The sequence below is a fragment of the Arachis hypogaea genome, chromosome 18 (genome assembly GCF_003086295.3).
Source record: "Arachis hypogaea cultivar Tifrunner chromosome 18, arahy.Tifrunner.gnm2.J5K5, whole genome shotgun sequence".
NCBI lineage: Eukaryota > Viridiplantae > Streptophyta > Magnoliopsida > Fabales > Fabaceae > Arachis > Arachis hypogaea.
The window spans coordinates 100178201-100192549 of record NC_092053.1 but is presented as its reverse complement, the minus strand read 5'-3'; the positions used below and the strand labels follow the sequence as shown (position 1 = coordinate 100192549).

At 39.0% G+C, this 14349-nt stretch overlaps 1 non-coding gene across 1 annotated transcript; it reads right to left on the bottom strand.

The window, feature by feature from the left end:
- Positions 1 to 1342: 1342 nt before the first annotated feature.
- LOC112773689 (small nucleolar RNA R71) lies at positions 1343 to 1450 on the bottom strand. The gene has a single exon (XR_003188226.1). It is a non-coding gene; the product is annotated as a small nucleolar RNA R71 (small nucleolar RNA).
- Between the last annotated feature and the right edge of the window lie 12899 nt (positions 1451 to 14349).

The following is a 14349-nucleotide window of genomic DNA, read 5'->3' as shown; positions in this document are numbered from 1 at the left end:
TCAAAATTCAAATCTTTTTCAAAATTCTTAGTTATTTTTGAAAATTCCAAAAATATTTTTCAAAAATCTTTTTCTTATTTTTATACCAAATTTTCGAAAATAACATAATCAATTAATGTTTTGATTCAAAAATTTGAAGTTTGTTACTTGCTTGTTAAGAAAGATTCAAACTTTAAGTTCTAGAATCATATCTTGTGATTTCTTATGAATCAAGTCATTAATTGTGATTTTAAAAATCAAATCTTTTTCAAAAACTAATTTCTATCATATCTTTTCAAAAAAATATCTTCTTATCTTATCTTTTTCAAAAAAATATCTTTTCAAAATATCTTTTCTAACTTCCTAACTTCTTATCTTTTCAAAATTTGTTTCAACTAACTAACTAACTTTTTGTTTGTTTCTTAACTTTTTCAAAACTACCTAACTAACTCTCTCTCTCTAATTTTTGAAAATATCTCCCCCTTTTTCAAAAATTTCATTTTAATTAACTAATTATTTTTATTTTTATTTTTGATTTCAAAAATTTTCGAAAATTTCTAACATTTTTCAAAAACCATTTTCAAAAATCACTAACTCCTTTTCAAAAATAATTTTCGAAAATTCCCTCCTTCTCTCTCATCCTATTCTATTTATTCATTCATATCCTAACATCTCATCTCACATCTCTTCCATCCGTACAGTTGTGTTTCTTCCTTTACATCACATCCTTTATCTCCCCCTCTTCTTCCACTCACATAGGAATCCCTATACTGTGGTATAAGGGATCCCCATTATTATTATTATTTTTCTGTGCCTTCTTCTTTGTCATATGAGCAGGAGCAAGGATAAGAACATTCTTGTGGAAGCAGATCCAGAACCTGAAAGGACTCTGAAGAGAAAATTAAGAGAAGCTAAAATACAACAATCCAGAGATAACCTTTCAGAAATTTTCGAACAGGCAGAGGAGATGGCAGCCGAAAATAATAATAATGTAAGGAAGATGCTTGGTGACTTTACTGCACCTAATTCCAATTTACATGGAAGAAGCATCTCCATTCCTGCCATTGGAGCAAACAACTTTGAGCTGAAATCTCAATTAGTTTCTCTAATGCAGCAGAACTGCAAGTTTCATGGACTTCCATCTGAAGATCCTTTTCAGTTCTTAACTGAATTCTTGCAGATATGTGATACTGTTAAGACTAATGGAATAGATCCTGAAGTCTACAGGCTCATGCTTTTCCCTTTTGCTGTAAGAGACAGAGCTAGATTATGGTTGGATTCTCAACCTAAAGACAGCCTGAACTCTTGGGATAAGCTGGTCACGGCTTTCTTAGCCAAGTACTTTCCTCCTCAAAAGCTGAGCAAGCTTAGAGCTGATGTTCAAACCTTCAGACAGAAAGAAGGTGAATCCCTCTATGAAGCTTGGGAAAGATACAAACAGTTGACCAAAAAGTGTCCTTCTGACATGCTTTCAGAATGGACCATCCTGGATATATTCTATGATGGTCTGTCTGAGCTATCGAAGATGTCACTGGACACTTCTGCAGGTGGATCCATTCACCTAAAGAAAACGCCTGCAGAAGCTCAAGAACTCATTGACATGGTTGCTAATAACCAGTTCATGTACACTTCTGAAAGGAATCCTGTGAATAATGGGACGCCTATAAAGAAGGGAGTTCTTGAGATTGATACTCTGAATGCCATATTGGCTCAGAACAAAATATTGACTCAGCAAGTCAATATGATATCACAGAGTCTGCATGGAATGCAAGCTGCATCCAACAGTACTCAAGAGGCTTCTTCTGAAGAAGAAGTTTATGATCCTGAGAACCCTGCAATAGCAGAGGTAAATTACTTAGGTGAACCTTATGGAAACACCTATAACTCAACATGGAGAAATCATCCAAATTTCTCATGGAAGGATCAAAAGCCTCAACAAGGCTTTAATAATGGTGGAAGAAACAGGTTTAGCAATAGCAAACCTTTTCCATCATCAACTCAGCAACAGACAGAGAACTCTGAACAAAATGCTTCTAATTTAGCAAATCTAGTCTCTGATCTATCCAAGGCCACTGTAAGTTTCATGAATGAAACAAGATCTTCCATTAGAAATCTGGAAGCACAAGTGGGCCAGCTGAGTAAAAGGATCACTGAAATCTCTCCTAGTACTCTCCCAAGCAATACAGAAGAGAATCCAAAAGGAGAGTGCAAGGCCATTGACATAAGAGCCATGGCCGAACCTGTGAGGAGAGGAGTGGACGTGAATCCCAAGGAGGAAGACCTCCAGGGACGTCCAGTGATCAATAAGGAGCTTCTCTCTGAGGAACCAAAGGACTCTGAGGCTCATTTAGAGACCATAGAGATTCCATTGAACCTCCTTATGCCCTTCATGAGCTCTGATGAGTATTCCTCTTCTGAAGAGAATGAGGATGTTACTGAAGAGCAAACTGCCAAGTTTCTTGGTGCAATCATGAAGCTGAATGCCAAATTATTTGGCATTGATACTTGGGAAGTTGAACCTCCCTTGTTCATCAATGAACTAAGTGATCTGGATCAACTGACATTGCCTCAGAAGAGACTGGATCCTGGAAAGTTCATAATACCCTGTACCATAGGCACCATGCTCTTTAAAGCTCTGTGTGACCTTGGTTCAGGTATAAACCTTATGCCCCTCTCTGTAATAGAGAAACTGGGAATCTATGGGGTGCAAGCTACTAAAATCTCACTAGAGATGGCAGACAGCTCAAGAAGACAGGCTTATGGACACGTAGAAGATGTGTTGGTAAAAGTTGAGGGCCTTTACATCCCTGCTGATTTCATAGTCCTGGATACTGGAAAGAAAGAGGATGAATCTATCATCCTAGGAAGACCTTTCCTGGCCACAGCAAGAGCTGTGATTGATGTTGACAGAGGTGAAATAGTCCTTCAATGGAATGAGAACTCCCTTGTATTCAAAACTCAAGGATCTCCCTCTACAACCATGGAGAGGAAGCAGGAAAAATTTCTCTCCAAGCAGAGTCAACCAAAGACCCCACAGTCAAACTCTAAGTTTGGTGTTGGGAGGCCACAACCAAACTCTAAGTTTGGTGTTGAACTCCCATATCCAAACTCTAAGTTTGGTGTTGGAGAGTCTCAACAAAGCTCTGCACATCTGTGAGGCTCCATGAGAGTCCACTGTCAAGCTATTGACATTAATGAAGCGCTTGTTGGGAGGCAACCCAATGTTTATCTAATTCTTATTTTTATTGTTTTCCATGTTTTCTTAGGTTCATGATCATGTGGAGTCACAAAATAAATAAAAAAATCAAAAACGGAATCAAAAACAGCAAAAGAAAAATCACACCCTGGAGGAGCATCTGTCTGGCGCTGAACGCCCAGAATGGGAGCATCCTGGCGCTGAACGCCCAAAATGGGCACCAACCTGGCGCTGAACGCCCAGAGTTGTGTGCAAGGGCATTTTGCATGCCTAAATTGGTGCAGGGATGTAAATGCCTTGACACCTCAGGATCTGTGGACACCACAGGATCATCTCAGGATCTGTGGACCCCACAGGATCCCCACTTTACCTCCTCATAATCCTAGTTTTTATTTCCACATCTTCTTCTTCATCTATTCCTTCTTCTTTTGCTCGAGGGCGAGCAACATTCTAAGTTTGGTGTGGTAAAACAATTATGTAAAGGATCTATAGCTCAGTGGTAGAACATTTGACTGCAAATCAAGAGATCCCTGAAATACCTCAGGGGATACATTTTCTTCCACACAATTATTGGAAGCAACTAAGGGTGGAACATCAAGAGCACTCCATCATCCTTCATGAAATCAGAGAAGATCTAAAAGCAATGAAGGAGGAGCAGCAAAGACAAGGAAGAGACATAGAAGAGCTCAAGGACATCATTGGTTCCTCAAGAAGGAAACGCCACCATCGCTAAGGTGGATTCATTCCTTGTTCTTGCTTTCTCTGTTTTTCATTTTCTATGTTATGTGCTTATCTATGTTTGTGCCTTCATTACATGATCATTAGTAGTTAGTAACTTTGTCTTAAAGATATGAATGTCCTATGAATCCATCACCTCTCTTAAATGAAAAATGTTTTAATTCAAAAGAACAAGAAGTACATGAGTTGCGAATTTATCCTTGAACTTAGCTTAATTATATTGATGTGGTGACAATGCTTCTTGTTTTCTGAATGTATGCTTGAACAGTGTATATGTCTTTTGAAGTTGTTGTTTAAGAATGTTAAACATGTTGGCTCTTGAAAGAATAATGACTAGGAGACATGTTATTTGATAATCTGAAAAATCATAAAAATGATTCTTGAAGCAAGAAAAAGCAGCAAAGAACAAAGCTTGCAGAAAAAAAAAGAGAAAAAAAAATGTAAAAAAAAAAATATATAGAAAGAAAAAGCAAGCAGAAAAAGCCAATAACCCTTAAAACCAAAAGGCAAGGGCAAATAAAAAGGATCCCAAGGCTTTGAGCATCAGTGGATAGGAGGGCCTAAAGGAATAAAATCCTGGTCTAAGCGGCTAAACCAAGCTGTCCCTAACCATGTGCTTGTGGCGTGTAGGTGTCAAGTGAAAACTTGAGACTGAGCGGTTAAAGTCAAGGTCCAAAGCAAAAAAAAAGAGTGTGCTTAAGAACCCTGGACACCTCTAATTGGGGACTTTAGCAAAGCTGAGTCACAATCTGAAAAGGTTCACCCAATTATGTGTCTGTGGCATTTATGTATCCGGTGGTAATACTGGAAAACAAAGTGCTTAGGGCCACGGCCAAGACTCATAAAATAGCTATGTTCAAGAATCATCACACTGAACTAGGAGAATCAATAACACTATTCGAAATCTGAAGTTCCTATAGATGCCAATCATTCTAAACCTCAATGGATAAAGTGAGATGCCAAAACTATTCAAGAGGCAAAAAGCTATAAGTCCCGCTCATATGATTACAGCTATGTTTCATTGATAGTTTGGAATTTATAGTATATTCTCTTCCTTTTATCCGATTTGATTTTCAGTTGCTTGGGGACAAGCAACAATTTAAGTTTGGTGTTGTGATGAGCGGATAATTTATACGCTTTTTGGCATTGTTTTTAGTATGTTTTTAGTAGGATCTAGTTACTTTTAGGGATGTTTTCATTAGTTTTTATGCTAAATTCACATTTCTGGACTTTACTATGAGTTTGTGTGTTTTTCTGTGATTTCAGGTATTTTCTAGCTGAAATTGAGGGACTTGAACAGAAATCAGATTCAGAGGTTGAAAAAGGACTGCTGATGCTGTTGGATTCTGACCTCCCTGCACTCAAAGTGAATTTTCTGGAGCTACAGAACTCGAAATGGCGTGCTTCCAATTGCGTTGGAAAGTAGACATCCAGGGCTTTCCAGAAATATATAATAGTCCATACTTTGGCCAAGAATTTACGACGTAAACTGGCATTCAACGCCAGCCTTCTGCCCAAATCTGGCGCCCAGCGCCAGAAAAGGATCCAAAACCAGAGTTGAACGCCCAAACTGGCATAGAAACTGGCGTTCAACTCCACAAATGGTCTCTGCACGTGCTACACTTAAGCTCAGCCCAAACACACACCAAGTGGGCCCCGGAAGTGGATTTATACATCAATTACTTACTCATGTAAACCCTAGTAGCTAGTTTATTATAAATAGGACCTTTTACTATTGTATTAGGCATCTTTGATCAGTGTAAACAATCTTTGGACGCCTGGTTCTTAGATCATAGGGGGCTGGCCATCTCGGCCATGCCTGGACCTTCACTTATGTATTTTCATACGGTAGAGTTTCTACACTCCATAGATTAAGGTGTGGAGCTCTGCTGTTCCTCAAAGATTAATGCAAAGTACTACTGTTTTCTATTCAATTCTTCTTATTTCGCTTCTAAGATATCCATTCGCACCCAAGAACGTGATGAAGGTGATGATTATGTGTGACGCTCATCATCCTTCCCCCTTATGAACGCGTGCCTGACAAACACTTCTGTTCTACATGAATTAAGCTAGAATGAGTATCTCTTAGATTTCCTAACCAGAATCTTCGTGGCGTAAGCTAGAATGATGGATTCAATGATTGAATGACTGTGACGAGCTTCAAACTCGCGAGTGCTGGGCGTTAGTGACAGACGCAAAAGGAGGGTGAATCCTATTCCAGCATGATCGAGAACCGACAGATGAATAGCCGTGCCGTGACAGGGTGCGTGAGCATATGATTCACTGAGAGGAGGGGATGTAGCCACTGACAACGGTGATGCCCTTGCATACAGCCAGCCATGGAAAGGAGTAAGACTGATTGGATGAAGATAGCAGGAAAGCAGAGGTTCAGAGGAACGAAAAGCATCTCCATTCGCTTATCTGAAATTCCTGCCAATGAATCTACATAAGTATCTCTATCCCTTTTATTGTTTATTTTAATCTAATAAAATATCATGTTTAAACCCGCCTGACTGAGATTTGCAAGGTGACCATAGCTTGCTTCAAGCCAACAATCTCTGTGGGATCGACCCTTACTCACGTAAGATTTATTACTTGGACGACCCAGTACACTTGCTGGTTAGTTGAACAGAGTTGTGTCCACACATACATAGAGCCACAATGAGGATTCAATACAATTATATATTGTTACTCTCACACAAGTACAAAGAACATGGAACACAATTTCGTGCACCACTGTACTTGGAAGGACAATGGGATAAGGAAAAAGAGGTCCAGAACCTACAGCCTTCTTGAAAGGAATTGAAAAGATGTCAAGCTAGTGACAATAAAAGAGCGCTTGTTGGGAGGCAACCCAACCTGAGGTAGTTTTCTTTTCATATCTTTTTCAATAAAAATGTTGAATAATTGATATGTATTGCAAGGAGCTAAGTTTGGTGTTGCACACCAAAAATAACTCAAGGGAGAATGGAGGATTCCAAGTTTGGTGTTCCACCAAAACCTCATTCAAAGGCACATTTTAACTTCCTGCACATTGCTAGTTCCAAGCAATCAAACAGATTATTCAACCACTTAACTGCTTTTTTTAGTCTTAGACTTCATAACCTTTAGCAAGGACACAAGATTTTGCATAGAGTTAACCTGCTGTATCCAGAAAAGTGGCAAGAAATTAAGTTTGGTGTTCCCACACCAAATTGAACCCACAAGCCACAATCAATTCATACATACTAACTGGTCATCTAAGGGCTTGAGAAGCAAGCAACTTTTGAGAATTATGCAGGGAATTCACCACCATTTGAAGACACTATGCATCATAACTCAAAAGGGCACAACAGAAGGAAGGACAAAGGAACTGCAAACCAATAGGTTGTATTTACACTTAACTCTTGCTGTTGAAAAATGTTTTGACTTATGTTTTGTTAAAGTGTTCATCTAATACAAGTAGAATCACTCTTAGAATAAGTAAGCTAGTCGATGTGTGTGCTTGTGTGTTTACTTTCACTGAACAAAAGCATGTTTTGTCCCCTGCATCTTTAATTCAATAAAAGAAATGTTTGAATGTGAAGTGAGATAGTTCTCTGTTAGATAGAAGTACAATAAAAGTAAGTGGTGGTGTGTGTGTGTGATTGTATAATAGCTCACTTTGGTGAATAAAAGAACTAGGATGTCTCCTTCTAAGTATAAAGTGGCCTACTGTCTATGAATCTCAATCAAATAAAAGTCCTTGGTTAGACAGAAAAACAAAAAGAAAGAAAAAAGGGGAGAAAAAGAAATAGCCAAAGAGTGGCAGAACAAAAGAAAAACAAAAAGAAACAAAGCTGGACACCAATAGCTTGAACCTTAGAATATATGCCTGTGGTGTCTTTGTATTAGGATCTGCTTGGATTATTAAGCTCTTTGGAGTGCATCAACACTTGATGACTTGGGTTAACTAACCCGGGATCATCAGCTGAAAGTCCACTATCAAGAGCAACCTAACTACAAGGCATTTAGTAGCCCAAAGAGGTGCTGGGCATCAATGTTTTAAGAAGGAATGTGAGCCAAGTGTCTATAGTGAATAATGTGTCAAGTATAAAGAAAAGGAAATGAACTTGCTACACATGACACTCAAATAAAGCTTATGAACAAAATAATAGCTAAGGATAAAGGAATAATGAGAGGTCATAGCAGTATGTTACTTGAAGCTTGAAGGAGACTTTCTAGGCTTAAGAGTCAATAAGAAGTGAGTGTTTACATATCCACATAAAACCCCATGAACTACCAATAATACTCTGCTAGCATGAACATCCTCTTCCATTTCATTCTTTCTTCTCAATAAATTTTCTTGCTTGGGGACAAGCAAGCTTTAAGTTTGGTGTTGTGATGACAAGTCATCTTAGCCTAGTTTCACTAGCCTTTTTCTTTTGTTTTCAATTGATTTATGCACTTTCTTGAGCCATAAGCAAGCCAATTGGGTAGATTTTCATGCTTCCTTTGATTTAATCAACCATAGATGAATTAATTCAATTTCATGAGGTTTTATGCTATAATTGTCACATATTATGAAAGAATGAATATCTCATGATTTTGAGCATAGCTTTGATGTGTTTGGTTTATTAATGATAGGTGAAGAAAGCTTAGAGAAAGGTTGAAGCAAGAAGGAATGGCTAGGAGGAAGAGAGGACAAAAAGTTTGAGCAAAAGTTTGCCTCAAACTTTAGCTCAAACTTTTGGAATAAGTGAAAACGAACCAGGGAGCAAAAAGCTTGACCAAAAGTTTGCCTCAAACTTTTGTGCAAACTTTTGGGCAAAAAGCTTGAGCAAAAGTTTGCCTCAAACTTTTTGGCAAAATTTTGGGCAAAAAGCTTGAGCAAAAGTTTGCCTCAAACTTTTTGGCAAACTTTTGGCATCACAAATCAACACCCTGGAGAGCAAAAGTTTGCGCCAATTGCCTCAAACTTTTTGGCAAACGTTGGCACCATGAACAACACACCCTGGAGAGCAAAAGTTTGCGCCAACGTTTGCCTCAAACTTTTTGGCAAACGTTGGCGCCATGAGTGTGCATGGGGAGGCCAACGTTTGAGCAAAAGTTTGACCCCAGACTTTGGCTCAAACGTTGGTAGCAGCAAAATAGGGTGGCTTATGTGAAAAGTTTGAGTAAAAGTTTGCCTCAAACTTTTACTCAAACTTTTACTCAAGCTTTCATGATTCCAAACCCGGTTCACTTCGGTTCTTCTCCAAACTCCAAGAGCAATCAACCAAGGCCTCTATCAACCCAATTTCATCAAGAGTAAAGGCCCAATTGAAGGCTTGAAGACCATTTGAAGAAAGTGTATAAATAGCATAGGATTTAAGTTTTTAAAAGAGCTTTCCTTTTAGTTTTCATAGAGAGTTTTCGGAAAGCTTTTGGTGTGGAGTAAATTTTAATTTCAAAGTCTCGGGAAAGGAGAATTGAATTCCCTTCCTCTTAGTTTTCTTGCTTTCAATTTCAATTACAATTGTCTTGGATCTTGGGTTGGAGAATTGAAGGAAATCTGTTTCAATCTCATCCTGAGATCTCCCTGTTTCATTTTACTGCATAATTGAATTTCCATTTTGGTTAATTGCTTCTGTCTTCTATTTTCTCTGTAATTTACAATTTACAATTTCTTTGCAATTGTTCTTGTTGGATCTAGGAAGGCATTGAGATCTAGACTTGGTTATCTAGTCTCTTGAGTCCTGAGATCTGAATTCTCATTTTACTTTCTCTATTTAACGCTTTTCATGCTCATTTACAATTCTGTTTTTAGATCCGATTCAATCCAATTCATCTTCCACTCTTATGCTTGTTGCAATTTTACTTTGCCTTGTTTAATTTCTTCAAATCCAATTCCCAATTCCCAATTCCCTTTACAATTCAAGCCATTTACATTTCTTGCACTTTAAGATTCTGCAATTTACATTTCTTGCGTTCTAAGTTTCTGCCATTTAATTTCTTGTTCTTTAAGATTCAGCACTTTAAATTTCAGCTCTCTTTAATTTTATGCAATTTACCCATTCCCTTTACTTTCTATGCAATTTAAATTCTGCAAATCACAAATCTCTCAACCATATCTTGATTCGCTTGACTAAATCAACCACTAAACTAAAATTGCTCAATCCTTCAATCCCTGTGGGATCGACCTCACTCCCGTGAGTTATTATTACTTGATGCGACCCGGTGCACTTGCCGGTGAGTTTTGTGTCGGATCGTTTTTCGCACATCACAGGGGCACAGCTATATTCACGCGTACGCGCCAATGACGCACACGCATCCCTCGCTCTACCTTCACCGACGCGCCAGCGCACCGTGCACGCGCGCCGGTCACGCAAACCAGTTTTAAAGCTGCGCGCCCTGCTTCTACCCCTCTCCCACCTTCTTTCTTATTTCTTTCTTCCCCCTTCTCCATTACCTCTCTTCTCTTCTTTCTTCTTCCATACTTCCATACTTCTTATTTTAATCAGGTATCTTCAATTTGGTGCTTCCTCCTCACTCACTTGTTGTCTTTTGAATGCATTGAGTCCACTTTGCTTATTACTTGCTAATTAGATACTCATTGAACATGACTTGCTCCCTGTTATGAATGCTTGAGGTTATTCTTCTAATGCCATATTGCATGCTTCACCCCCTCTTACATCCCATGCCAAGTGTTGTGACCCATGTCTCTATGATCACTTTGTTGCAATATTTCTTTTGGGCACTATCTTTCACTTGCATGTTTTTGTTGAGATGATTCTTTGGGTTTAATGCTTTCCTTTTTCCCTTCCTTTTTCAGGATGGCCACCAACAAAGGCAAGGAGAAAGCTTCAAGGAAACCGGCCGCAAAGAGGGCACCCCAAAGGTCAAACTCTAAGGCGCACTCTTCATTAGGAGCCAAACCCCTATCTAAGAAGGCGAAGGCGCCCGCTCCTATTGATGAGAACAAGAGCAAACCGGCAAAAGATTCTTCAAAGTTCCCCAACCGCTTCTGTGAACTTGTGTTCGCCGCCATGGTTGAGAGGAACTATCATGCTGAGCATCTACTTGCTCCGCCGGACAAGGTTGCTCCTTGTATTCTACTGATAAACCCATATTTTATGATATATTTTGTGCTTAATTTGAGTGATTTATTCAATCCTTCACCCACTTATTCATATTAATTGCATGGTTTTACCTTCCCTTCCTTATTATGTGATGTATGTGAAAAACATGTTTCCTATGCTTTTAAATTAATTATTTTAATTACCTTTATTTCCATTCGATGCCGTGATTAGTGTGTTGAGTAGTTTCAGATCTTCTAAGGCAGGAATGACTCAAAGGATGGAAAGGAAACATACAAAAATGGAAGGAAAGCGCAAAACGGAGTTTCTGAAGAAACTGGTATCCACGCGATCGCATAGACGACGCGATCGCATGCCAAGCGCGAATCAACAGCGACGCGGCCGCATGACTGACGCGACCGCGTGGCAAGGAAAAGCTCCGAAAGACGCGACCGCGTGACCCACGCGGACGCGTGACAGAGGCCACACACCAGAAATTGCAGAAAACGCTCATAGCAAATTCTGAAGCCCTTTTTGGCCTAAATCCAAGTCCAGAAGGTATAGACCAGAGGTTATGAAGTGAGGGAATGCATCCATTCAGGGAGAGCTCGCCAATTTTTACTTTCCATGATTTAGATTTAGTTTTGAGGGAGGCTCTCTCCTCTCTCTTTAGGATTAGGATTTAGATTTAGGATTTTTATTCGCTTTCAGGATTATCTCGTTTGGTCAGGTTAAATATTCCTTTTATTTACTTTTGCAAGTTACTTTAGGAATTCTTCTATGTTCCAGATTATTTGAATTAATGTTATTTGAGGTATTTCAGTTTAATATTGATTTCTTTTATTTATGCTATTGTTACTTTTACTCTGAAGACATTTTTATTCCAGTAGAATTTATTTTTCCCCTTTTGGTCTTGGTTAAGAAATCAGTAACTCAGGAGTTATCAAACTCAAACGTGATTGATAATTGTTATCTTTGTTAATTGAATTGAACTTCCATAATCCCAATCTTTTCTTAAGAAATAAATAGGATTCAAAGATCAAACCAATTAATCCCTTGACCTTCCTTTATCTTAGTAAAGGTTAACAAAGTGGAATTAAGATTCAACCATCATCATCATTGATAAGGATAGCTAGGATAGGACCTCCAATTTCTCATACCTTGCCAAAAGTTTGCTTTACAGTTATTTATTTATTTTAATTGCCATTTAATTTACTTGTCATTAAATTACTCGTTCCTCATTCTTGAAACCCCAATTTTATAATCTCCATAACCAATAATAAGAACATACTTCCCTGCAGTTCCTTGAGAAGACGACCCGAGGTTAAATACTCGGTTATCAATTTTAAAAGGGGTTTGTTACTTGTGACAACCAAAACGTTTGCAAGAAAGGTTGATTGCTTGGTTTAGTAACTATACTCACAACAAGAATTTACTATAACCTCTAAACCATCAATCTTCGGTTCTTTCAAAATGACGCCGTTGCCGGGGAACTGCTAACGTGTGCCTTATTATTGGTTATTGTACATATTTTTCTTTTACTTGTTTATTTATTTTTGTTTTTTCTTTTTAATTTTATTTGCTACTATGGACTCTCACCCCTCTCGCTTTGAGTTTGGTTCTAACCTTGTTGAAGGAAATAGAAGTTACAGCAGGAATATGCATCAAGGTCAAACCAATCAAGGATGGATAGAGCCAAGAGGATCTAATCAACCCTTCAGGCAACAACACCCTCCAAGATATCATGGAAAACGACCATTCTACAATGCATACCCAACTGATAGATATGGTGGACAACCTTGTGACTACCAACAAGCCCCACCCCGTGCCTATAGACCATCCTTCCAACATAACCTCGAACCACCACACTCACAAGCTTCTCTTCACCATTCGCCACCGTATGATCCTTTCCTACCCCAGTTCCAATCCAATCACCCCCAAGCACCACCACTTCCCTATGTTTCATGTCCAAATCTATCACCCCGAGAATCAGAGGTTCGCCTCAAGGCAACGGTAAATAAACTTCAAACAACCATTCGACAACTGGAGCAAGCAGTAATTCAATTAGCTTCTAGATGCGCGAACATTCAAGGACCAACCACAGCCCCATGTGGACAATCTAATAAAGAGCGTAGCATGAAGGAGACACTAGAAACTCCAGTGGACAAGGCAGAGCATGAATTCGTACTAGAACAGGTAGAAGAAGCTGTCATTGTACAAGAAGAAGAGTTGGTTAAAGATCTAGGAGACACTGAACCTCCATGGGAATCCAGAGTTGAGGAGAACTCCGTCAAGGACGTTACAGTTGATGCTGAGGAGGGTATTGCACAATCCCCAAGGCAAGTCGTTTATGAAGAACTAGACGGAATAACCAAGGACACAAATTCCCTTGATGATGATAGTCACAAGTCAAGCTCTCTTAGTAATGTACTTGCATCCGCAAGTGAATTCTCTGAGATCGAAGAATCTTCCCCAAATGAATACGAAGATGATGCAGAGGTAGATTTCTCTCAACCTCCAATCTATGACTCAAGTGATGAGGAAGACATAGAAGACTTTGACCAGGATACAGATGCATTTGAAGAATCTTGCGAAGAAGTGGAGGAATTCACAGAAGAGCACAAGGGAGAAGAACTTACAGAACCACCAGAAACACCTACCGCAAGGCCATTACCGCCTAATACAAGCTTCAAGTGGGTACAATCCTTAACCTTTAACTCTACTTATTCACTTGAATATGGTTTACTTGAAACAGATGGCCAGCTTAGAGCTCTCTGCGGCTTTAAGAGTAAGAGGGAAATGGCTCGTACTCAGAGCTGGTGTACAAGGTTCAATAAGGTTCCACGCTTCAAATCGAAGTGCACGGATTGGTATCATGGTCAATTGAATGGATCTCGGAAAACGTTTGGTCACTATGGTGAGAATCTACTTTCTATACCGCCCGGATGGAAAAATATAGATAAAAACGAAGGCAGATTTAGAACCAAAGTTTGGGATCCTAGAAAATATTCTGATATTCATCACCCCGGGAGCCTGAAAATCTGTTTGAAGCTGCTCAGAAGCTTCACATGCCTAGTTTGGGACCCCGGAGGCTGTTGGCATTCCAAACATTGGTGGAGATTTCTGGATGAATTTAAACACAAGCCACCATAATAGGAAGCTCATCTAATGTCCAACTTAAGGACTTTAACTAAAAGTGCTAGGTGGGAGACAACCCACCATGGTATGATCGTTCCTTTTGCAATTTTAATTTTATTTAGTTTTGTTTATTTTTGAATTTTATTTATATTTTATTGAACCTGGAATCATGCATAGCATTCACATTAAGCATTACATTCTGCATACTGCATTCTGCATTCTACAAAAAAAAAGAGGGTGCGCGACGCGACCGCGTCACCCACGCGGCCGCGTGACCTGGAA